Here is a 6,585-nt window from a genome sequence, read left to right as displayed (position 1 = left end):
TAAAGAAACAAGCGAGAAAAAGAATTTTCAGCATTTGGTTTACAGAGACCATTAGAATACTCAGTCAGTAAAGCTCTTTCCGTTGTATTAACGGAACTGTCTGCCATTTCGTTAGCAGCTGCGCAACTATACCAACTGATCTAATTCTCAAACGTTGAGCCGCTGTCTCTTCATTCTTGAAATCAAGTCCTGATATTTCCAGTAATTGACTCAAGGTAGTGTAACAGTCTTGAACTGTCATATTAGGTGCCCTGGTAAATGTAAATCCACTACCTGACACTAGGGGCAGTGTGGCCCTGATTGCTGTAGTATATCAGCAACGTAGATGTAGAAGAAGTGAGATTGGTTTGATCGTGGAGATCGTGCTACAGCATGGTGGATGGTGTCTGCAACCCACTCTTAAGAGTCCTGACTGGGAATCTTTGGGGATTTTCTGCTCAGTCAATGTAAGGTGTTGTTTTTGCTTTTGTGTTTTTATGTAGAGTTGTTTATTTTGTGTTCATTTATATATGATCTGATGTCGATTTTGTTTGCTTATTTGTAGAAGGACTCTTTAGTCTTTATGAACAATACAAAGGTGGATTATTCATCAAAAAGGCCCCTTTACCTCAGGAATTGTTTCTTTCAACTTCCTTGTGATTTCATGAGGCGCTAGGGGAAATGTATGCTGGTATGCTTGGACACTTGTTGGATTATATCTGACTGGTTCAACTCGCATCACTTCGAGACTTTAACTCCCTGGACTTCAGCCGCAAGGGCTTCATCATTGTGAACTATCCAGATAAGCTACCATTTCACTTGGGAAGGGTGTTTATTTACATATGATCCTTCCCAGTGGTTAAATGATCTGACTCCAGTGGTTACCCGCTTATGGGTGATTTCATAACCTGATATCAGGGGCGGACTGGCCATCGGGAGCACCGGGACATTTCCCGGTGGCCTGATGGTCATTCTGGCCTGCCGGCTGCCGCTGTGCTGTCGATCAGACTGACGTGCAATAGGCTGTATGCAACTGCGAATTAATTGACGCACTTATGAATCTACGAATCAGGCGATCGCGGAGTGAAAATGACACCACCACATGACCCAACATCAGCGAAGCACTGCCTAATTGGCTATATCCAGAGGCAGGCTTTATCTTGAAAAATAGTGCAAAAAATGGAGCGTAAACGCAAAGGAGGAGCAGAGAGGGAACGCATAAAAAGGAGAAAAGCCCTGGCCACAGACGCAGCAAGTTGCTGCAAAATCCCAGCCATGTTCGCCGGTAAGGGAACAGGTCAGTCAGAATTACATTTACATAATATTTACCAGGGGTGGGGAAAAAAAATCGATCCGTTCGGTTCTCCACACTCGGTTCGGCACGCGCTCGGACCGCTGTTCAACTTAAATCTGACGAAGCATCTGTAATATGGTTTAATATAAATAACACGTAAAACAATCAGGGTTCAGTTAATATATGTTTCTGTTGATGGATGAACATTCTGGGTTCCCAGACATTACAACAACAGCGATGGGGGGAAAAAAAAAAAAAAAAAAAAACGTGGACAAACCATTCACTCTTGTTAAATACGAACACTGTATCAGTGCATTCCCTTAAAGTGACAGTCTTTATATTAATTGAACAGCAACAACGAAGAAATCACTCACTGCTCTTGATTAAAAAGCTTTTGTAACTTTAATAAAGAATAATCTTTAATGTATAGTCCAAAATGCAATGCTGTTTTACATTATTACTTTATTCAATTTCTGTACCTAAAAACTAATGCTAGACCTCCCTAAAAAAAAACTGAAGTCAGTTTATTTTATTTGTATCTTTAATCTATTATATTTAATTGTGCTGTTTTTTTGTAGTTAGAATATTCTAAATAATATGAGAAAATATATATATTTTTGAAAGTATAGTTTTTCCATAAATATAGCACATACAACGCCGTTGTAACAACGGTACCGAAACCATGACTCTAAAACTATGAAACAAACCGAACCGTTTGTTTTGTGTTTGTGTTGTTTTTGTTTGTGTTTCTGATCTTTTGATATACTTGAGTTGAGCATTGGAAATATATAAAATATAAATATTTTAACATGTGAATATGTATCTTTTATTATCCCTTCTTAAAATGTGTAAGCCAATTTTATATTTGTCTTTGGTGTGGTAGTATAGATGGTCTATTCCTGGTGAGTTTTTGAGGGTTTATTTATTTATCCATTCATATTATGAATGGTAGTCTACCTGTTACATCAACTAACAGGGTTACCCTATAAGTTTAGCAGGCTGGTGGACACATGAATTTGGTGGTGGTGACTGCAGCAGCAGAGGTGGCCTGGGGTGGAGTCAAATTCCCGGCCTGATTTACTGTCCCAGTCCGCCACTGCCTGATATTGATGATTGAATGTGTTCATTGTTTTTCTCTTTTACAAATTATATATACTTTTGCATCTATTGGTTGCCTTACTGATTATTTTTGAATTTCATGGATCTTTTGCTGATGGTACCCTCCCTCATATAAATCTTGTGACAGTTTAGCTTAAAATACTAGACCAAGTGTTACAGTAGTGACTTTACTATCAATAAGTGTCTTGTTGAGTCCTGGGAAAAGTCCACTGTCAGACATATCCAAACGTGCTCCACAAACTAAAGGCTCTTCCAATAGCCAAAGAAGGGACTGTGAACTCCATGTTTTTTTTTTTTGTTTGTTTGTTTTTTTTAAAGAAAAAGACTCCAAACCTTAAAATTGTTCTTAAAAAAAACACTGGTAAACCAGAAGTATTCAATTTCATAGGGTCCATTAGGAAAAAAAGGGTTTTGTCCAGTCCCAAACCCTCAAGATTATTTAAAATCACATAAGCAACAGCACACAATTTAAGTTCAACTGAACCACCTATTAGTCTTTGTATAAATTGTAACCGCATAGTTGCTATTCTACTATGAAGTATATATTAGGCCATGTCCGCCCTCCTATTTAGGCAAGAATAACACATTCTGTGGTACCCAATGCAATTTATCCCAGAAGAAATCCACTAAAATAGCCTGAATTTTCACAGATGTGAGGGAGGATCAATACATGCAAACCGGTCCCATAATGAAGAAGCAGCTAAGTTATTTATAATTAAAATACGCCCTCTATATGACATCTTCAGAATTAAACATCTCCATTTATCCAGGCAACCTTTAACTTTTTCAATGACTCCTTCCCAATTTTTTTGCACTGTTAAATCATCACCAAGATACACTCCTAAGTATATAAAACCCACATTTTCCCCAAACTAAACCTTCAGGAAAATCTGGTTTCCCACTTGCCCATTTGCCTAATAATAAAGTTTCACTTTTACTCCTGTTCACACTTGCAGAAGATAAACTTTTAAAAGTTCTAAGTAAACTTAACAAAACCTGTATGTCACTTTGCCTGCTAATCATGACATAAGCTGACAATATAAGATTAGTTTCGGTTTGGCAAGCATATACCATGAAGTTTGACCCTTATTTTTTGTAAAAGTGGCTCTATTGCCAAGGAATAAAGCATACCAGACAATGAACAGCCCTGCCTAACACCTCTGTGAGCTTTAAAAGGAGCACATAAGCCACCGTTCACCTTAAGAATACTCTTAACGCCACTATAAAGAACTTTAATATGAGTTACAAAATTTTCGCAAAAACCAAAGGCTTCTAAAACTCTCCACAAATAGCAATGCTCAATACGGTCAAATGCTTTCCCCTGATCTAATGAGATTAACCCACAATCCAAGTTCAACCTTTTGGAGACCTCTAAAACATCACAAACTAATGAAATATTATCAAATATTGATCTACCAGGAACACAGTAGGTCTGATCAGGATGGATGACTCAATCCATCACTCTGGCCAGCCTGTTAGCCAAGGTTTTCGAGAGGAGTTTGTAGTCACTACAGAGTAGTGATATGGGTTAACACTGCTCTACAACAGCTCAAGGGCAGCTGGCCTTCAGCTAAACTTTTGTTCAACACCTTCAGAAAATCATCTCTCATTTCTGAGCAGAAAGACTTATAAAATTCTACTGGCAGGCCGTCAATGCCCAGCACCTTTACAGACTCCATTCCTTGGAGTGCTTTGTACAGCTCCCCATGCTCAAAGCACCAGAGATCTCATCATTGGCTTCCTTCGACATTTGGGGTAAGTCTTTGAAAAATTCACTATCATTCCTGTTTTCCATCCCAAGTTCATTTTATACAGGTTTTCATAAAAAAAAACAGTTCTCATCTCTGGATGTGAATACAGCAACAGACACTTTATGTTCCACATTAACTTCTTCTCTAGATAGTATCTGTCCTATGTCATCCAGGCCTGCACGTGCCACTCCCTCCAATCCCTGGTTATCTGATGTTCTTCGTGAACATCGGACCAAACTCAGGGCTGCAGAGAGGAAGTGGCACAAATCAAAAGACCAATTTGACCTATGTAGCTATCAGTCTCTGCTCTCATCCTTTTCTGCTGAAATTCATGCTGCTAAATCCTCCTATTTCCACAACAAAATCAACAGCGTTTCAAACACACGCACACTTTTCAAAACATTCAACTCTCTCCTCTGTCCCCCTCCACCACCACCCACCTCATCCCTTACTGCTGATAATTTTGCTACATTTTTCACTGACAAAACATCTACCATCAGCAGTCAGTTCTCTGCTCCACACACACAGGAACTCAGACCAACCACACACACAGCCACACACCTCCTCTCTTCATTCTCCCCCCTCACTGAGACAGAAGTATCCAAACTTCTCCTCTCCAATCATCCTACTACCTGCCCTCCTAGATCCCGTCCCCACACACCTTCTACAAGCCATCGCTCCCACACTTTTACCAGCACTGACACACATCATCAACACATCTCTCCACACTGGCACTTTCCCTAACACATTCAAGCAGGCTCGGGTAACCTCACTGCTTAAGAAACCCACATTAAACACGTCTCTTGTAGACAGCTACAGACCTGTTTCTCTCCTACCATTCATAGGAAAAACACTTGAACGAGTTGTTTTCAACCAGGTGTCATCTTTCCTCTCACAGAGCAACCAATTGGATGTCAATCAATCTGGTTTCAAGAGTGGCCACTCGACTGAGACTGCACTGCTGTCGGTCACTGAATCCCTGCGGATTGCAAAGGCTGATTCCAAATCATCAGTTCTCATTCTGCTCGATCTATCTGCTGCCTTTGACACAGTGAATCATCAGATCCTCCTGTCCACCCTCTCATCACTGGGCATCACAGGTACTCCACTTCTCTGGTTTGAATCCTATCTCACAGGAAGGTCTTTCAGGGTTGCCTGGAGAGGGGAGGTATCCAAAGCTCATCAACTGACCACGGGTGTTCCTCAGGGTTCAGTTCTTGGACCCCTCCTCTTCTCCATTTACACTACATCACTTGGTCCCATCATTCAGGCACATGGTTTCTCCTACCATTGCTATGCTGATGACACACAACTCTTCCTTTCATTCCAACCAGATGATCCCACAGTAGCTGCACGAATCTCAAGCTGTCTGGCGGACATCTCGGCATGGATGAAAGAACATCATCTACAGCTCAACCTGGCTAAGACTGAGCTTCTCGTCTTCCCTGCCAATCCGACTCTAAATCACGATTTCAGCATCCAGCTAGGCACATCCTCAATTACCCCATCAAATTCGGCCAGAAATCTTGGAGTAATCCTTGATGATCAACTGACCTTCAAAGACCACATTGCAAAGACAGCTCGGTCATGCAGATTTCAGGAAAATCAGGCCCTTTCTAACAGAACATGCAACACAACTTCTGGTCCAGGCTCCCTCAGAGCCGTAGTTCACTGATAAGCCACGCAATATCTCGTTCATATCGCAGATGAATCGCCTTCGATAATGAACGCGACATTGCGTGGCTTGACAGTGAACTACGGCTCTGTCTATTAAATGCCGCTCCATTTGAAAGCAGGTGATGGCGATTTAGCGGTAATCAGGGAACCGGCTTTACTGATGAAATGCGCGTGACAATCTCATGCGATATATCGTGCAGCACTATTTCATATATTAAAATCATTAAATATTCACACTCGCCTTGTCTCTGTGATGCTCAAGAAATAAAACCAAGTCCCTTTAGCATTTCTGGTTTCGTTGTTATATGCTTCATACAATTGGTGCTAGGATAGAAGATTATTCCTCTAGGCCAGAAGAGTAATTTCCTCTTTAGAGCTGATGAAAGATCAGACTGATAAATTCTGGTGGACAGAATAGATCTGTCTTTCTAAATTAATTCTAAAACTAGAACTAATTCTAGACCATATATGCATAATTGGTTATAATCCGCTGTAAGTAATTATCCATATACATAATTCCCTTTTTGGTCGATTTATATTATAATTGATCATAACGCGTTATGATTTAATTATATATATTTCATCCATAATTTGAGCTAATTCGTTACATGCTACTGTTACATCCCAGGCTTAAGGTTTGTCTAGGATAAGGGAGTAACAGTGAGAAGAAAATATGGAGATGTTGGAGTGTGCCCGTCCCCTGCCCTGCACGACAGACACATTAACTTGAAGCTCAAAAAGGTTTATTAACAAAAGATATTTTAG

At 40.3% G+C, this 6,585-nt stretch overlaps 1 long non-coding RNA gene across 1 annotated transcript; it reads left to right on the top strand.

The window, feature by feature from the left end:
* The first annotated feature begins 212 nt into the window (after positions 1 to 212).
* LOC125274576 lies at positions 213 to 1,513 on the top strand. Its single transcript, XR_007186277.1, has 2 exons — positions 213 to 446; positions 545 to 1,513. It is a non-coding gene; the product is annotated as an uncharacterized LOC125274576 (long non-coding RNA).
* The last annotated feature ends 5,072 nt before the right edge of the window (positions 1,514 to 6,585 follow it).

The sequence above is a fragment of the Megalobrama amblycephala genome, linkage group LG9 (genome assembly GCF_018812025.1).
Source record: "Megalobrama amblycephala isolate DHTTF-2021 linkage group LG9, ASM1881202v1, whole genome shotgun sequence".
Taxonomy (NCBI): Eukaryota; Metazoa; Chordata; class Actinopteri; order Cypriniformes; family Xenocyprididae; genus Megalobrama; species Megalobrama amblycephala.
This window is presented reverse-complemented; position numbering and strand designations above follow the sequence as displayed.